This window comes from Protopterus annectens, chromosome 16.part0 (genome assembly GCF_019279795.1).
Source record: "Protopterus annectens isolate FY-2018-M chromosome 16.part0, PAN1.0, whole genome shotgun sequence".
Lineage (NCBI taxonomy): Eukaryota > Metazoa > Chordata > Ceratodontiformes > Protopteridae > Protopterus > Protopterus annectens.
Window position 1 is genome coordinate 525,476,437 of NC_056750.1, and position 20,312 is coordinate 525,496,748.

At 41.8% G+C, this 20,312-nt stretch overlaps 1 protein-coding gene across 2 annotated transcripts in view; it reads right to left on the reverse strand.

The window, feature by feature from the left end:
• Window positions 1-20,312, reverse strand: part of LAMC3 (laminin subunit gamma 3) — a 4,228,426-nt gene that overhangs the window by 3,405,692 nt on the left and 802,422 nt on the right. The gene's annotated exons all lie outside the window — the stretch shown is intronic.

Genomic DNA, 20,312 nt, shown 5'->3' on the forward strand with positions numbered 1-20,312 from the left:
GACTGCCTGCCTTGCTTAGATTACTTTCGAATACTTAGTAATGCTGTACAATTATATCTTTTCTATTATTACTTTTTGTTTTGTTTTGACTCTACTACTATTGTCTTATCTGATTAATATGCAGTGATTAAATAGAAGTATATGGACTGAAAATCTTCCACACACAGAAGTTTCTTACACTGTTTTGAAACTAATATTGTCAAGGCAAAATATTACAGAAAACTAAATCACACATCTCTACACCCAAAAGGTTCTGGGCAGTTATTAAACCCTTACTTTCAACAAAGTTTTCCCAAACCTGAGTCCAGCTCCTGTCTATCTGAGCAAACAACTGCTGGCATCAAAGCCCCTTTAAGTTCCCCATTACTGTTGTTTCCACAGTCAGCTTTATTCTTTCTAACCAACCTGATCCCACTCTTCTTCTTAAAGTCTTTGAGCACCCTCCTTTTAACTTCCAAAGATATTCTGCCAAGAAAACTGAAGTGCATTTACAACACTTTGGATAGTCATTCAGTCCTTACTTTCACTATGTTGTCCTTAAGGTACTTCAGCAAGGAGCCTCTATTCTCTTAACCTTCTTCACACATTTTAATTTACTCCTTACTACCACAAACATTTGTCCAATTTGCAAACAGTTTAAACACACTACTAAAGTCCCACATCCTACATTTGCTGCAGATGACACTGGTACTGCAAACTTATGTCCATTCACAAATATTCTATACAACCAGTTCTATAAGTATATATAAAAATATGATCATCTTTCTGACAGAGAAAATGGATTTCATCCCAAATAAAGTACATAAACTGACATTTTCTTTCTCTCAATGCGCAGAAGCATGTACATGGAGAAGCCTCTTATACTATTGACCATAACTTCTTAATTATTACAGTATCTGACTAGATTTTTTTCCACTGAAGTAATGTCCTGGTTCTCTAATTACCTGCACAACAGACCATTCACAATTGCTGGATGTAATTACACTTTGAGAAACTAACAGGCTTACTGTGCTCTAGAAGGCACTGTCCATGCTGCATTACTCTTCTTCTTATTTATATAAATACTTTGATTGTGACTTGTAAATGTCATCTGTATGCAGATAATACTGTCTTAATTGGCAGCCAAAAGAATCTATAGCTGTTAATTAAATCCTTGCAACATGCAGTCTCAGTGATCGGGCACTACACACATTCTGATACACTGTCTGCCACCATAACCGAGTCTATAGTCATAGTTTCTGGTACTGCAAAAAATTGGCTGTTGATGTTTATTCCTAATGTTTATGACCTCTCAAGCTCATCAATTCCATACATTAAAGAACACAAATGTCTAGGTATACTGATTCATGACACACTATCATTCCATAACTTCTTTGAAAAAAATTATGAAAAGATCATAAGTACTGAAAGCTGCATATAGAGTATTATTAAAGAAAAAAGTCAAAGCAAATATTCCAGAAGCTTTCTTGTCTATATTAAAACAAACTTATTGAAGTCATACACTTGCAAGTATATATAAACCTTATCTGGGAACAGTGCCTGACTCCCAACACTTCTAAAAAAAGATTACCTTGTGAATATTCCTTTGGCGTTTGATTATGCGTTTGAGGACGAAACCATATCACCCACCATCACAGCCCTCACATAAAAACACAAACCACACACCCACCTTCATGGAGTCTCTCAATAAAAATCTACACAAACAGCAGAGACCTCCAAAGGCAGAAATGTACTCGACCACCACATCACAGCACAAACTACAACACACATACTTCACCTACACAGTGTGCCCCTCAACCTAAGCCCCTAAGGTAAAACAGCTTGCCCAATACGATAATCACAGGTGACTCAATAGTAAGGCACACTGATGTCCCACTCACTAGGTTGAACAAGGAGAAGGTAACAGTCAGCTGTCCATCAGGTGCCAGAATCCAACACACAACACACGCACTCAGGTCACTCCACAACAAGTACTAGTATGACTCTGTCATTGTCTATGTGGGTGTGAATGACCTGAGATGCACCTCGCTGGACTACATGAAAAGAAACATGGTGGAGCTCTCGGATTATGTGGCCCAGGCAGGTATGACCCTAGCTCTGAGCAGCATCCTGTCACCCAGAATGATACCGCAGTACAAACAGAAAATGATTGACTTCAACAGTTGGCTAAGTTTCTGGTGTCATACTAAGGGGATCCAGTATCTGTCTGCTTGGGATGACATGACTGACAGGCCTCGATGCTTTGCCAGAGATGGCCTGCAACTGTCACCGCTGGGTTTCCGGGTACTGGCTAAGGCTCTTGTCACCCCTATAGTTCCTTTTTTAGGTGGTGGTCTAAAGACCAAATTACCACTGTAACAACTATAAAGAAATGCAATATGAGGGTCATGCTGCGCACTCACTGGAAGCACTCCTCAAAATGGAGAACATCGACATTTGTGCTGTAATAGAGACCTGGCTTAAAGCAGCAGAAAGCACCCCTGTGCTACCAGGCTATAACTCATTCCACACCTTTCAGCCCGGAAAATGGACTGAAGATCCAAAGGCAGTGGTGTCTCCATATTCATAAAGGACATGCACACCTCCAGACTAGTAACCCAGCATAATGCATCTGAGATATTCCAGGTACAACTAACATTGGGTAAGACGGCGATTCAGGTCGTAGCCTGCTATAGATCCCCAACCATGTCCCATGACTTTCGCTCCACATTCCTAAGTACTCTGGAAACTATTAAGATCCAACCCAACACTCTCATACTAGGTGACTTCAACTACCCCTCCATTAACTGGGAAAACTACTCATGCACCAGTGCACTGGCCCAATGCTTCCTGGAATTCATCAATCCCAATGCACTGGACCAGCTCATTCTTACCCCCACTAGAGGAAGCAACATCCTTGACCTGGTTATTACTAACATGGGCAACCATTGGTCTACACCAATAGTCAATTCCTCCCTGGCTAGATCCGACCACAAACTAATCACCACGGAAATTCACATGTCAACCACACCCCCCTTAAAAGTATCCACCATGAAAAACTTCTACAAAACTAACTTTGGACTCCTAAAAAAAGAGGGGGCTAATTTCACGACACCCACACCAATGGAAAACAGGTGCATGACTGCTGAATCATACACTAAAGCTCTGTATGAACACGCACATAAATGCATGGAACTAGCCATACCCAACGGAACCAAGATTCTCTCCTCCAAAAAAGGAAGCCAATCTGGTTGTCCCCTACCATTAATAAACTCCACAACAGAAGGAAAAACTGTTGCAAATAAAGGTGATGTCTCAAGAGTGGAAAAACTCCCTTATCAGCCTCAACAAAAAGTTGAGATTCCTCATCAAAACACCCAAAGCCAGCTATGAAGGCAGAATTGCAGCAGACACTAAAAACAACCACAAAGCCTTCTATAGTTAGATCAAGAATCTCCATAGCAATACCCAGATTTGCTCTGAGTTACTGCACAATGGTACCTCCTATACTGAGCCCACAGATATTACCAACATACTGGCTGATAGATTCAGTGCCAACTTTACCCCTCTCTCCCCCCTAAATGACCAGTCTCAATACTGGAATAATGTCAGGCACCCAGCATTACAGAAGCACAGGTTAAAGCTGCATTTTCCAAGGCCAAGAATACAGCTTCCATGGGACCCAAAAATATCCCTGGCTGTGTTCTACATGAATTACAAAGTGAACTGGCACCACATCTGTGTTCCCTGTTGACTCACAGCCTCATCTCAGGCTTTGTGCCTACTGAATGCCACACTGCTACCATCATCCCCCTCCATAAAGGAGGAGTGACTACAGACCCCTGAAATTATTGCCTGGTTAGCCTGATGAGTCTGATAGGTAAAACTATGGAGCGCATCATCATGGACCTAATTAACAAGGATATAGGGAATCTCCAAACTCTAGATCCCACACAGTTTGCTTTTGTGCAAGGTAATTGATGCCTGCTCAACCAGGTTGACTTCCTTGAGTCAGTCACCAGAGCTGTGGATGATGGTAAGGCAGTTCATACAGCCTACCTTGATCTGGCCATGGCTTTTGATACCATTCCTCACTCAGGAATTATTGATAAACTCACCAAACTAGGCATCAACCCCTATATCATTAGGTGGGTTATAAATTGGCTCACAAATAGAACCCACGGTGTGAAAGTAGTTGACTCCAAGTCAGACTGACGACCAGTCATGAGTGGAGTCCCACAGGGATCGGTCCTGGGTCTTCACCTGTTTGGCATCTACCTCAGACGTCCAGGCCAAAATGGAGGGAGTCTGGCTGACCAAGTTCACAGACAACTGAAAGCTGGGAGCCATTATTAACCCCCAAGTGATGCAGACATTCTACAGAAAGGCCTCACTGAGACCAATGACTGGTGTTGAAACCATGGCCTTAAGCTTAATGCCAAAAAATGCATTGTCATCCCCTTTGGGAAAACTCAGCTCCCACTACTTACCACACTGATGGAAGCCCATTGAACACTGAAGGCATTATAAGAGATCTGGAGACACAGGTTGACAGCAACCTCTCCTTTGACCACCACATTGCCACTGTGGTCAGAAAGCTCTTCTATGTGGCACATCACATTACCAAGGGTTTTGCATCCTGGAAGAAAGAGGTCATCATTTCCTCTCTACTCTTCCCTCATTAGACCAATCATAGAGTATAATGCCCCATTTGGCATGTACCTCACTAGAAACCTGCAACAGCTGGAGAAGCCACAAATGTACCTCACAAAGAGGATCCTAGGCCTTAAACTCATGTCCTACATGGACAGACTCAAAAAACTCCAGCTATTCTCTGTCTCATATCGTCTACTAAGAGGCGTTCTCTGCTTGACTTATAAAGCCATGTCTGACCCAGCTCTGTTAGAAATGCTATATCTAAAGAAATCCCAATCCCACCGCACCACATGCTCCAGAGACCTCAACCTTATTACCACAATCAAAAGAACATGCTGGAAGGACAGGTTCATAACCCAGAGACTGTCCATGCTCTGGAATAGACTTCCCATACATATTAAGCAGAGCACCTCACTGGCCTTCTTCAACAGAAATCATGATGAGTGGATGGGAAATAGAAAGTTCAAATCAAAAGGATGAAGACAAACAAGTTAAAACAAATAATAAGGCAATGGGTAATCTCCAGAAAAATTTTATGTGAGTGCTTTCGAACACAATAATGTGCAAACTCCATCAGACAAACATAAAGGTACAAACTGAGTTTAAATAGGCCTCCAACAATGATATCATCATTCAGTCCACCATAATTAAAGGTACAAACCTTCCCTAAAGAACACACAAAAATATTAAATCCATTAAAAACCATAAAATAAATACTATATATAAAATCCATCATAAATGGTGTATATATCCATATATACAAACTATTAACATCTTTCTAAAGACTTTAGTTTAAGCAGACATTCTAAAGAGCTTAATTCATTTAAACCTGGAAACATATATGCATTAGTTAACACTTGCCACCACAGCTCTCCTGTTTCTAATCTGAGACACCAGGGTCCACCCATAGAATTCTCTTTAACCTGCTCAATAACTGAAAACAAAAATAAATTGTCACTGTTTTCAGATATATGTCTAGCCAAAGCGTTGGTAGAATAACCTTTAAGAATACTGTACTGATGCTCCTAAATTCTTTATTTTAAGTGTCTTTCAGTTTTACCAATGTAAAACTGGGGGCATAGTTGACATTTAGCAAGATAAACAACACCAGAACTACTGCAATTAAACCTGCCATTAATTGTATAAGTGTGGTTCCCCACTATACACTTAATTGAAACCTTTACATATTTGCAGTAGTCACAACTATCACACTTAAACAGCCCCTCATTTCTGTGAACAACAAAGGTCCTCCTCTCTACCAAATTCTTAAGGTTAAAACCCAGCTTGTAAACAACTTTGGGGACATCAGGGATCCTTTTCCTTAAATGGGAGTCATCAGTCAGAACAACCCAATTTTTATACAGGATCTCTCTCACAAATTTGGCATCAAGAGAAAAGGGAGTACTAAAAATCAATGAAAAATTGGATCCATTAATATCATACGAGGGACTACTTTGTGCAACTGGTTCAGACATCTCACCAGGCTTCATTAACCCCGTCTTATTCAGTATAGGTTTAAATCACCCCAAATCACTTTTGTTGTTCACTTCAACAATTAATTCCTCTATTAAAGAGGATGGATACCCATGAGCTAAAAATATTCTTTTGAGGGTTTCACATTCATACAAAAAAATCATACTGAAGGGTGGTCATACAAGCCACCCTAACAAGCTGTCCCTTGACAACAGATCTTTTTTGATGATATGGGTGGGAACTATCAAAATGCAAAAAACAATTAGAGTAGGTTGGCTTACGAAACAAAGTTCACCCTGGGGATCACACCAGTAGATCTACTTGATAGAGGCACTGGGAACTAATGTTGGGTGGCACAATGCCAGGGCACTTCTATGGGCTAGGCTTGTAAAGGCTCCAGGGCCTTTAGCCTAGTACACACCTATGAGCCTAGATAAAGCCTACAGAGACAGGGAGTGGCATGCAGAGTCTACACAGAAGGAATCATAATCAAAAACTTAACTAAAGGACCAATTGTTATTAAATGTCAACTTTACTCACACATATCCTGCCAAGACTGTCACATATGTCCAATTATTGCTTAATCTTGATGTTTGACAGTGAAGGAAAATGAAAAGTTTTATGGACAACTTTATAGTTTTACATTGCAACTCAACCCCCACACAGTCATTTTTATCACAGACAGGCTCTATATCTATCCATTACTCAAATTTATAGTGTGCGTACACTTTAGATGTATGATTGTGTTAAATATAGCCACAAGAAAGTATTCCAGCTGGTTTCACACAGATGTAAAAAAGTTCTGAAAGCCCAAATAACGTCTGCTTATTTGGAGGAAATGGAAGCAGGGTCCAGTCAATTGTACTCACCTTCAGTCCCCTTTATCTGACAATTAATGCCAAATTCTTTTGACAGTGCTTAACTCAGATGCTTTGTTGTGATAAATGAAACATAGTGGCCAAAGTAAAGTATTCAACTTTGTTTGACACAAACAGCAGCTAGATAAAATATTCCAACTTGGTTTACACAAATGCACATTAGTCCTGCAAAGCCTACATAATGACTAACATAAGCAAATGACAGCAGGGTCATTTGATTTCATCCACAAATAATCCCTGTACCAAACAGTTAAAGTCAAATTTGTTGACTGTGTACACATCTGATATCAGAATGTAATAAAATAAAAAATACCATTTGACCACAGTGATTTACACTCATGCTCGCGCTTGCACACGCAACATATGAGCATGCACACTAACACTCCTACCAATTACAGCAAAATATACAGGTTTGCTCCATTCAGATGCCTGAGTGGGATAAAATGAATAAATTAATGCATAAATGGCTACATGTATTTCACACTGCTGCTGTAATAACTACACAGTGCAACCTGCTGCAACCCTCCTGTGTCTGCACATATTTGCATGTACAGGCTCACTCACTCACCCACACCAATATAAAACACACACACACACACACATATATATATATATATATATATATATATATATATGTCAGTTAAAGTCACTTATATCACTGTGACTGTATTGTATACCTCAGATGATTGAATGGGATCAAACAAATTAATAAATGCATAAATATTTGCCACTGCAGTCCCCCCCACACACACACACTTCTCAGTTTTATAGCTCAAGAATCAAGAAGAAAGCTAAAAAATAATGGTGCACAAAGGACCGAACTTTGGGACAGATTTGTCCTTTTATACTTAGAAATTTGCTAGAATAACAAGCTTTGTTTTACCATCCTTTTTTTCTGAAGGCTATTACCTCTGGAATGCAAATGTCTGTCAATTAGACACTGCAGTCATCACTGATTTGCCTCCAAAACCAAAAATCGTATGAGGAACAAACCAAAAATAAGAGGCAAAATTGGAACATAGTGTGAAATCAGGGACAGCTGAGAGCATCTATTCTCTCTGATGCATGCATACAGACAGACAAACCACACATACTTGCATACTCATGTACATAACTAAAATAACAAAAGTACTTGCCTTCCTACATACTGGCTAGCAATGGCATGCACAGTGCCAGTTTAAAAAAAAAAAAAAAAAAAAAAACTACTTGATCCTCTGTTCATATCTCAGTAGTTGTCCCTTAATGTCATCTTTCACTTTCAGTCTCAGGCTGCCTCAGTTTCATAAACTACTTTTTTTTTCTTTTAAACAAAAAACATCTTTATTGAATAATTATGATTTCTGCATTTATGTCATAGGCAATTATACATTTATATAAATAAAAACAAACCATATGACATTTTCAGTAGCAAACATTAGTTATCATTAGATATCACATATAATCTTCTATACAATAATTTTCAATTGAACATTGCATAGCTCATTAAATTCCTGCATTCCCTTAAACCTCATTCCTTCTCAAACATTTTTTCTGCATGTATTGGTCCTACAATTCCTATTTTTTTCTATGTAGCGTACTTGTACCCTTTTCTAAACATCCCACTTCCAATTCTTTTATCTGTGTTACTATATTCACTTCTTCTAATATGGTTGGTTTAGACTGTGTTTTCCATTTTCTAGTAAAATGAAGTGTTTTTTGATCAACATTTCTGATGTATTAAAATGATACCAAGGCCTGTAATAAGGTGTACTCAACTTATTTTCTGTTTGGAGCAGGTCAGACTGGTGAGTGCAATAAACCATTTTTTTATAACAGAACTTGGAAATCAGCACAAGCACATGTACAGAGTTCCAAGCCTCAGAAAGATAGAAAGCTATTTTTTAATGAAAAAAATTACAATAAATAAAATGCAATCCTCATATTTTTTTCTCATTTGGGGATTGCAGCAAGTAACATCAGTCATCTCTGTCTCTCTTGTGATATGGTCCATGCCATGGATAAAAAAAATGACTAGTAACATATTTACCAGATTTTGTGGATGTTTTCTTTTTTGTCAGATTTTTGCTAGAGAGACAAAATGTTATGTCAGTTTTATAATGAGGTAGAAGTGAAAGGTGGAAGAAACATGCATTGTGTATTATTTTGTGGGAGAAAGGGAGATGGCTGTAGGTAGTTTTATTAGTATGTGACATATTAGACTATTAGGTATATAGATGGCATGCATATGCGCTATGCACTGGTTGTGCTGTAAATTTAGTGATCTTCAGCATGAAGATTCCAGTTTCTAAAAAATGGTTTCAATAAACACAGCTGCCATTCTGCGTCTGTATCACATTATCGAAATTTTACTACATCGAATCAATAAAGGTCGAACTTTATTGATCGAAGTAGTAAAATATTGAATAACGTAAAAAAAAAATAAAGCAATAAATAAAAAAACAACTAGCATAGGCAGGGGGGCAAGCCCCCTGCACCCCCCACACCCCCCCTACTTAAATATACCAACTCCGAGACCGCAGTACATTGAGATAAATGGAAATCTCCCCCTTACAACGATTTCCATTTACCTGCGTGATGTTCTGAACTTTCAACATTGTTGTGCCAACAATATTGTATTCGATATTGTCGGCTTACGACAACGTGAATTAGACCACTTTAACCATTACCATAGTTACTTAAGGCAAATTTCCCCATGTAACAGAACTTTGACACCATTCAGTCTGTGCCAAGGACCTCATAATAGCTGAATCCACAGAACTCTCATCTAAAATCTAATCATATAGCCTCAGCTTCTGCTTCTACCACTCACTCTAACCTGTCAGAGCAAGAAACATAGCCAGAGTTAGAAACATATTTATTCTCTGCAGTAACCAAGGCATTAGGAACTTCTAATACACCATGTTTACAGAACCTGGTGCCTGTCTACAAGAAGTAAAGAATAATGGAACTTTCCCTCTTTTCTGTCTAAATTCCTCCCTGTATAATACCACTCCAGGTTTCCCTTATAATCAGGCCACAGGCTTAGCGGGACTAATACAGGGGAAAAAACAAACGCTTTAATCAAAACAACTGCCTTCAAGTGCTTTTACAGCCTTTTCATTCCATTTATTTATTTATGTATTTTTAAATGCTTTATTTTGGTTTGCAGTATTAGGCCAATGGCTCCCTTCTTGTACTCATTTCACCCATCTGTTCCTCCACTGGGGCAAGAGCCCTCTAAACCATTTGTTCCTCACTGAAGGGAAGAGTTGCGTGATAGGGACTGGGTCATTCTGAAGATCCTGTCAACTGTTCTGTCCTCACTCCCTCAGCAGCCTGTGATCTCCTCAAAGCTGACTTTGGATGTGCATGAGCCCATCTCTGCATATGCAAACTCCTGACGAAGTGGCACAACACTTGTAGCAGTGGAATGCAAGACTCTGCATGTTGTCAGTGATACACTTCTAAGTGTTGCCACTCCAGTAAGCCAAATCTTTTCTGTCCCTTCAGGATGAATGAAGCCTGCACTGGCTGCTCACTCAATCCACCTCACTTAGTCACTTTAGTGCTTGCACCCTTAGTCAAACATGGGTCATCTGAGGTGCAAGCTCTTCATTGTATTCTTTAATGATGCTATAGCTCTTTCCTGCAGAACTCTCAGTTTGTGATACTATCACTAATGTCTAGTGGAGGATAACAAATGTTTAGTTCGTTAATTTATCCATGTGCTAATGCCTACTGGAGGATAACATATGTTGCTTATTTTATTAATTTGCTACCCATGTAAGCCCACTAGTAACAAGTTTCTCTTTCAGAGGTGACCCATGACCACTTGTCTCATTAATTTGAGTATGTAAAGTCATACGGCGTATATGTTTAGCTTAAGGAATTAAACTCAGTTGTACAGAAATTTGTTTGTTTACCAGCACAATGAACTGATCCCAGATGGGCCAATTTCAGCTACAGCTCAGAAGTAAAGAGGACAGAAAGGGGGGTGGGTTAATGTTTGTAAACATCTGAAGTGATCTATTTGTACAGTGATTTTTTTTTCCAAGTAGACAGACTGTGCATATGTACACAGTTACATGTCAAACACGAATGTTATAAAGTAAGCACAATTTTTACATATCTACAAAGTACAACATTGTAACTGCTATGCATTAAATAGCGGCCCTAGATACCTTACAGTATATAACTATCATGGTGTCTTTTGAACTGATTGTATAGGTTACAACACTAGATGTATGGTTAGTTAAGTTATAGGGAGTGTAGTATTATGCTGCACAAAAAAAAGAAACATTTTGAAGAAAATAGTTACAATATAGATTACACTGACTCCAAACTGTATGGATGTAGGTGAAAAGAAAACAGTCAATGATAAAACTGCTTAATGTGATAGTACCAGTACACCTGCAAGTAGTATCTATGACGAGTACACTTCTAATCCCTTTTATGCATAAGTAGTGTGAACCTTTGTTTCAGATCATTTGAAAAAAATGTCTAAATTTCTGGTCAAGAACTGTAAAGGCCTGGTAGAATATGGCAATTACATTGTGGAATGAATAGATTAAAAGTTCCTGCTAAGCAAGATTAAGTGTACTGGGAATTGTCTCCCAATGTAAAAAAAATCTTTGATAAGGCTGATATTGGTCTCAGTTAATCAATTTTTTTATTCAATGGAGACATTTCGAGCACACCTGCAATAAAGTGATTCAGTAGTCCTGATGAAAAAAAAATGAAGCATGCACCAAGGCCCTGGATAAGGGAAAGTCAGTGCATACAGCTTACCTTGACTTGGCCAAGGTATTTGACACAATCCCCCACTCAGGCATCATTGATAAGCTAACACAACTTGGCATTATTTATTTATTTGACATTTGTTAACCGGGTTAGTCCAGTTGAGCTAGAAGCCCATTTTCAATGGAGACCCAAGGAGAAAAACTCCATGGCAATTACATACATAAATTCACACTGTGATAGAAACATATAATCAAGTTATAGTTGTTAAGGTGCAAAGACTAAAACAATTTAGCATAACCAATACAGTTTCCAAGTATACAATTGAAAGAAAGTAGCATCTTTGACTGTGTACAATATATATTTACAACTGAGTAGCATCTTTGACTGTGTACAGTATATAGTTACAAACTGAGTCTAGGTAAGTCGAGGATAGAGGAGGTGAAGGTTGAAGACCACTAAGAGATTCAGTAACAGTTAACAGAATACAAACAAGAATTACACTGGTTGTAGATGCAGTGGAGGCTGAGATTGTGACATTACTTAGTATAGTAAATCTACTTACCAGGGAAGAGTACACTGTGAAGATATTTGAGTGGGGAGAGAAAGATAAGTTGAGAGATGTGAGGTAAGGTTGCGAAGGATGGAACGATTTAGGTAGGTTCCTGACATGGACAGATCGATGAGCTAAGGAGGAAGAGTTTTAGTTGATTTTTAAACAGATTAGTGTTTGAGGTGTTTCAATGTCTGTAGGAAATTTATTCCAGGCTAAGGGACACATTGTGGTTGCAGAGAAATTTATCTATATTTCCGTTGGGTTTACATATGTCAAGGAGTTGCTTGTCAGAGCTTCTGAGAGGTCTGGTGGGGGTGCAGAAGGAAAATAGTATTGAGAGGGAGAAACAAACAGTAGGTTTGTATAGGATAGAGTGGGTGATTTGTATTTGTGCTAAGTTGGTGGGAGAATTCTGGCCATTGCAATTGTTTCAGTGCAATGCAATGGTGAGATCTACAAGGTTGGTTAGTTGGAAATTTGGCAATTTTATTATAGGTTTGTTCTAGTTGTAAGATTAAGGTGGATTATAGGTTTGTAAGGATGGGAGCAGCAGAGAGTAGGCCTGGTAGAAGGAATGATCTAGTTTGGGATAGTTTAGCATCTGGAATAAGAAATTTTTTGTTACAATACAATAATTCTAATCTTGTATATGTGTATAGTAGTGAAAGTCATAATATTCTTTCAAATGTATAACAGATGTATTCCTCAAATATACATACTGCAATTACTTACTTTGAAAAGTACAAACTGCTTTGTTTTTCAAGATGGTTGCTCAAACTAGATTTGAATTGTTGCAAAGAGGATACGAACAAGGTATTCAGCAGGATTACGTTAAAGTTGGGCTACATAAAAAAAAATGCTTACAACTATTCAGGGTAAAAGAACTGACTGCAGAAGACCTTAAATGTGTAGCATAAACCTGACATTTATGGAAGAGACCAAGGGTGAAGAAATGATTGAGATTAAGGACTTTATATAATAATAATAAAGAATATAGCCTGGTTTTAATTGTATCTATAAAATATTTATATTATTAAGAAATGAACAATGGTATTCTACTTTAAGAGAGTTAACCATTAATATATATATTTTGTTTAGAAAATTTTAATGTGTGTATTAGTTGTTGTAAGACCCTATGGAAGTAAGTAGAATTTCACAATCCAAGCTAGGTAGAACCATAACCTTTTATACAGTGCTTCTATAGCCTGAATTTTTAATAGGCGAGTAGTTCTGTAATACAAAGCCAGAATGGGTTTTAGGCTGGTCCTAACTAATGTAAGATGTAAGGAGAACATACATTACTGATCAAGGTATGCATTTTGCTGAACTAGTTGCAAAATAAGAAGTTATGTACCTACCATAACGTTCCATGTTAGTTGTCTTCTCTCGCCTTGTTTCTTGCTGGATGGGTTCTGAGCCGATCCTCGGCTCCGACTCGGCACTTGCTAAGCTCGAGAGCTAATTTTACCAGCTCGAGGCAACCCTATATCCCATGATGCAAGGCGTGACTACCCCAGATCTCGTTTGGTAGCTATGAAAAAACCCTGCTAGTAACCTTCTTCCCAGAAAGGAAGAAGGAGGACTAAATGTGGAAAGAAAAACAGCAAATAACCACTAAAGACTAGTGATACTTCCAACTGGAAGTCCATAGAAAGGATGAACAGTACCCACAGAAGAGTACAATTTCAAGATCTGTCCAGGCTAGGGGGAAGGAGGGAGGGATGCAAGAAAGAAGGCGAGAGAAGACAACTAACATGGAACGTTATGGTAGGTACATAACTTCTTAATGTTAAGTTGTCAAACTCACCTTCATTCTTGCTGGATGGGACCGCGTCCCTAGCACCTCTATCCTGGGTGGCTCAATGGAACAGACTCTTGAGAACTGTGGAACCAAACCTAGCCCTGTCCCTGGAGGCCAAGTCCAATTTGTAATGAAAGACAAAGGTGTGAGGAGTGGACAAAGTGGCTGCCGCACAAATGGTGTCAATAGGTAGTCTATCCTGAAATGCTGTGGAAGTGGCTAGGTGCCTGGTAGAATGTGCGTTTGGTTTCGAGGAAAGTTGCTTGCCCCTAAGGAGATAAACATGAGAAATGATAGAAGACAGCCATCTGGATAAGGTCACCTTGGAGACCGGAAGACCTTTTCTGTTTTCTGCATAAGAAAGAAACAGTTGATCAGATTTTCTGAATTGTTTAGTTCTGTCTAAGTAATATCTGAGTTGGTGATGGACATCCAAACAATGAAGTTTCTGTTCTGCTCTGTCAGAATAATTAGGGAAAAAACTGGCAATTCAATAGATTGGTTAATATTCATCTGGGAAGCAATCTTGGGCAAAAAAGATGGATTAGTTCTTAAAGGCACTCTGTCTTTGTGGAAAACCAAGTATGAGGGACGGACGCAGAGAGCGTGAAGTTCAGACGCCCTCCTGGCTGAAGTAACAGCAACCAGAAAAATTGTCTTCCAGGAAAGAAATTTTAATGAGCATGTAGCAGCCAGTTCAAAGGGGGGCAGAATCAAGGATGCCAGCATTAAATTCAGGTCCCATTCAGGAGGAGGATCTTTGACTGGAGGTTTCAGCAGAAAGATCCCTCTAAGAAAGGCTTTGCAAAGCTTGTGAGACATTATGTTTTGATCCGCTAAGCCAACATGAAATTGTGAGATCGCTGCCAGCTGAACCTTAACTGTCGAGGAAGAAGAACCTGACTGAAAAATCTCAGCTAGGAAGTCCAAGACTGACTGTACTGGAGCTGTAAAGGGATCTATGTCCCTAGACTTTGCCCAGAAGGAAAAACGCCATTTACTAGCATAAATCCTTCTGGTAGAGGACTTTAGAGAAGCTACTATGATATCTCGCACGGGATTAGAAATCATAGGAAGCCTGGCTAAGGAAGGAAGTGGAGCAACCAAGCAGTGAGGTTGAGAGAATGAATGGCCTGGTGCAGATGACTCGACTGGTGGGTCAGAAGATCTGGAATTGGATCCAGATGCCAAGGCTGAATCAAGAGATGACGATGAAGGGACGGAAACCAAATTTGTCGAGGCCAGTAAGGGGCAATGAGAATCAATTTGGCTCTCAAGACGGTAGCTTTCTGAATCACTTGAGGTATCAGCGGAAAAGGAGGAAAGGCATAAAGAAGTCCCCGGGGCCAATCCTGGGTTAGAGCATCTCTGGGGGGATGGCCTGGAAGTGGAAAGAGGGAGAAGAAGTCTGGGCATTTGCTGTTTTGGGGTGTAGCAAAAAGGTCGCAGCAAGGGAAGCCCCACTTCTGAAAAATCCCGTCCACTACTGATTGAGAGACCACTCGTGTGGCATGAGAATAGCTCTGCTCAGTCTGTCCGCTAATAGGTTGGATTTCCCGGGGATATGCATTGCTATCAGAAACCGATGAGAGGACATCGCCCATCGCCCATTGCCAAAGTCTGAGAGCTTCTCAACACAGTGGATAGGACTTGGTCCTGCCCTGTTTGTTGATATACTAGACTACGGACATGTTGTCCGTCTGAACTGCAATAGTCCCTGAAGGAAGAAAGTCGCTGAGGGCTGGCAACATTAAAAGCACCGCTCTCATCTCTAGGACATTTATGTGCAGATGGTATTCTATGGGTTGCCAAGTCCCGTGGACCATCCTGCCCTGATAATGCCCCCCCCCCCACCCGATCAGAGAGGCATCCGAAGTGACTGTGGCAACCGGAACTGGGGGAACAAACAGTCGGCCCTGATGGAGTTGTGGAGAAGACATCCACCAGGTTAGGTGACTCTTGCAAGATTGAGTCACGAAGATCTTGTGGCGCATGGGAAGCTGCTGGAATGACCACTGGGTGAACAACATCCACTGCAGGAGACGCATGTGGAAGCGAGCTAAAGGAAGGAGTACAATGGCCGCAGCCATATGACCTAGTACCTTCAGGACAAATCTGGCCCTGATCTTTCTGCTGAGTAGTATGATCTGAACATACTTTTGGATGTCAAGAATTCTTTGGTTTGTGAGTCTTGCTGACATCCCGACAGTGTCTAATTCTGCACCTATAAAGGTAATAGATTGGCAAGGAGACAATGAAGATTTTTCGGAGTTTATAGAGATCCCTAACTGGTTGCAGATGTGAAGAGTGTAGTCCCTGGCCTTGATAAGCTGATGCCTGGTGGTGGCAGAGAGGAGCCAGTCATCTAGATACGGAAACACCTGGAATCCTTGATGTCTCAGGTGAGCTGTGACCACTGCCATGCATTTGGTAAACACTCTGGGGGCTGTAGTGAGGCCAAAGGGCAGGGCTCTGAATTGAAAATGACTGGTCCCCAGCCGAAAGCGTTCAAACCTTCTGGAGCGCCTGTGAATTTTTATGTGATAGTACGCATCCTGAAGGTCTATTGAGCACATCCAGTTGTCCTTGCCCAAAAAGGGTAGAATGGACTGAAGCGTGACCATCCAGAACCTTGCCTTCTTGACAAACTTGTTTAGTTTGCTGAGGTCTAAAATTGGTCTCCAATCTCCCGTCTTTTTGGGGACCAAAAAGAATCTCGAGTAGATTCCGGATCCTACTTGGTCTGCTGGCACTAGTTGGATGGCTCTTTTTGCTAGGAGCTTTGATACCTCCAGCTTTGCCAATTCCCTTAGACCAGGTGAAACGTCTGGAAGGGATTGATGAGAAATGGGATATCTCTCGAAAGGGATATTGTAACCCTCGGATATGATCGACTGTACCCATTTGTCTTGAAAAAGGGAATGCCAGGCTGTTGGGTACAGTGGCAATCTTTCCCCCGACTGCCTCCAAGGGTGGACAGTCGGGCAACACCTCAGGGATGCTGGAAGGGGTTATCAGAGAGAGGCTCCCTGCTACCCTGATTCTGAGGACCCCCTCTGCCCCTAGGGCGGCGTCTATTGTTATTACCCCCTCTGCCTCTGGGGGTAAACTGACCACGTGCATCCGGCGTGACTCCCTGAGATTTACGAAACCACATTTCCCCCCCCTTCTGACCTTTGGGATAGGGTCTTGAAGGGGTGGAGAAATGGACTCCTACGGCAGAAAGAGTCTTGCCATCTTGCTCACACCTGGTCAATGTGTCCTTCATCTGAGGCCCGAACAATGCCGAACCATCGAAGGGAGTATTAGTGAAGGACGCCTTAAAGGGATCCGCGAAATTACAAAGCCTCATCCAAGACTGACGCCTAAGTGCCACTCCTGTGGCTGCGGCTCTACTCACCCCATCGGCTGCATAAGAAATGAGCTGCATGGAGGAGTTAGTTATAGAATTTAGGATTCCGAGCTGTGAGGCAATCTTTTCTTGAGCCCCAGCAGCTGATGGATCCTGAACTACCTCACCTAGTTCCTTGAGAATGTCTCTCTGAAGCCGGGTAAAGTGACAGAGATAGTTCAGCGAGCGCATAGCAAAGGTCGCTGAAGAGAACATCCGCTTACCGTACCTATCCATGGTCCTAGAGTCCTTGTTAGTAGGATGGACAGGTACAGAAGGATCGGCAAGTTCCTTCTTGGTGGCAGCCGCCACCACCATGGCATCAACAGGGACACCCTTGGTAAGAAACTGTTTGTCTGTGGGGGCCGTGATGAATTTAGAAGGCCTCCTGGGGACTGGTTCCACAGAATCCGGGGCCGCCCACGCCTTTCGAGCCACCACTTGCATGAGCGGGTCAAAAGGCGGAGACACCCAGGAGGTGGAGGGTCGAGATCCAAAAGCCTCCAGGTATACCGACTCATCCTCGGAGGGGTTAATGGAAGGCCAGTTCCCCCTCTGGTTAAGGAGTTCCAGGATGTCTGAAAAGGAGACATCCTCAGAGGGGGATTGTGGGGAACCCTCCGACTCATCTAAGTCAGTATCTGATGTTGTAGACTCGGGGGAGTCTGTGTGCTTCCTCTTGCATGTCCTCTTACGCGGGGGTTCCCCCGAAGGATCAGGAGAAACCTCGGAAGAGGAAGTTCTTCCCAGTGGGGAAACCTGGGGTGATGGATCTCTGTGTCCAGGAGCAAGAGAGTGGGAAGAGATATCAGCAGGCACTGAGGAGGGAGGAGCTAATGGAACCGACTGTTGACTCAGCTGAGGGGCTAAAACACTCCTCATCACCTCAAAGGCTCCCCCTCCAGGGAGGCCAGAGAGCTCCCACTCCGAAGAAACAGGAGCTCCCGGCCCCGCCGAAAGAGAAGGCTCCGAGGCAGATGTCGGTGCCGAACTCACCAACGCCAAAGCTCCGAGAGGGAGAACGGGGCTGGACAGGGGTCCGATGCCACTCGCCCCCTCGGAGCCGACGCGGGAGTCACGACGACCAGATCCTTCCATGGAAGAAATCGGAGTCAAAGAAAGGGGTGGCATCGGCTCCGACGCACCAACAGTCAAGGTTTCGAGAAGCACCGGCTCCTAACTCTGGAAGAGAGTCGAAGGAGGAAATTCAGGGGGATGAGTGATAGCGGTCGTCTGCTGAGATGGGCTATGGAGCATCTGGGCCAGTGCCTGTGATTTCAGCAATCTGCTTACCACTCTCTCCAAGTCATGGTCAGAGAGCCTGGAAGACCTAGAAGATCGGCTCCGATGGCTCCGCTCCAAATGCAGAGATCCCGGAGCCGAGCGAATCAACTTCAGGGAAGGAGATCGAGATCTCTTCTTAGTCGGAACCATCGGAGCCGAAGACCCTTCGGTTCCAGTCGGGGCCGATAACTTGTTAGCTCCAGTCTGGGACATAGAAATGTTGGCTCCAGCCAGAGCCGACATCATTTTCGATGTAAGTGTATCAGAGCCAGCCGGCACCGATACCACCGCCTCTAAGAGAGAAAGGTCGGCTCCAGCTGGAGCCGACCTCGACTCCGAAGGAGTCGGAGCCACAGCCGAAGGCTTCGAACTTAAAACCTGGGGCTTAGGTGGCTTAGAGGGCTTCCCCGACCTGGTCTTGGTCGGGGAGCTCTCAGGCTTCAATAAGCCTCGTAGGATTAACTTATTCCTACGTTCCTGCAGGACTCTGTGGCTAAAAGAATGACAAATGGCACAGGAGTCCTGCAGGTGTAGAGGTCCCAGGCAGTACACACAAGAAGTGTGACCATCTGTCAGAGACATCTTCTGACAGCACGAGTCACACTTCTTGAAGCCTGAGACCTTCGATTCTTTGGACATAATAATGCCCAGTGCACAAAGACACACACACAAAGTTCACCCACACAATTAACTTAAAGAGGGGGGGGGGAACTAAGTACAACACTCAAACACCCTGACAGGAAATAAGGAAAAGGGAGGCTTAAGGCCTGAAGGGGAAACTAACTAAACCTAATAGGTTGAAGGAGTATAGGGTTATGAGAAGGCTATAGAAAGACTAATACTAGTACTAAAATTTCACCCACACAGAAAAAAGTGAATATATTTAACTGTAGTAAAGTTAAATACAAAAACACTACCTGATCTGGTAAAAGAAGACCTCTTCGCGAAGTGGCAAACGAGATCTGGGGTAGTCACGCCTTGCATCATGGGATATAGGGTTGCCTCGAGCTGGTAAAATTAGCTCTCGAGCTTAGCAAGTGCTGAGTCAGAGCCGAGGATCGGCTCCAAACCCATCCAGCAAGAATGAAGGCGAGTTTGACAACTTAACATCACTTGTTAACGGAGAGAAAACAAGCCTGTCTTGAGGACTTCAATCAATATTTAACTGAATCAAACACCAAGGGTTTAGTTTTCTTCATGAAAAGCATGAACATCTTTAAGGTGGCATTCTAATGCCATACTTATGCACATTGCAGAATAGTTAGAATTCTGAATAAACAATACTACTGGTATAAAATAATGTTGGGGAAAATAGTGACTAAAAGAGGACTGAATGCAGAACAATATGGAACTCCAAGATTAACTTGTTGAGAATGGGCCAAAAGGTTTTCTGCTATCATTTTTAAATGTACTTACTATATACCTTAATGAGACAACCCTGCATCTGTTCAAGATAAACTGGCAAAAGCTTATGACACACTAGTTCTTTTAAAAGAAGGGGATGCTGTAAAGTCTATAAAGACTGCATCAGTTACTCTTCCAAGATCTGTGTTGGTGAATAATTGGCTCAAAAGGCAG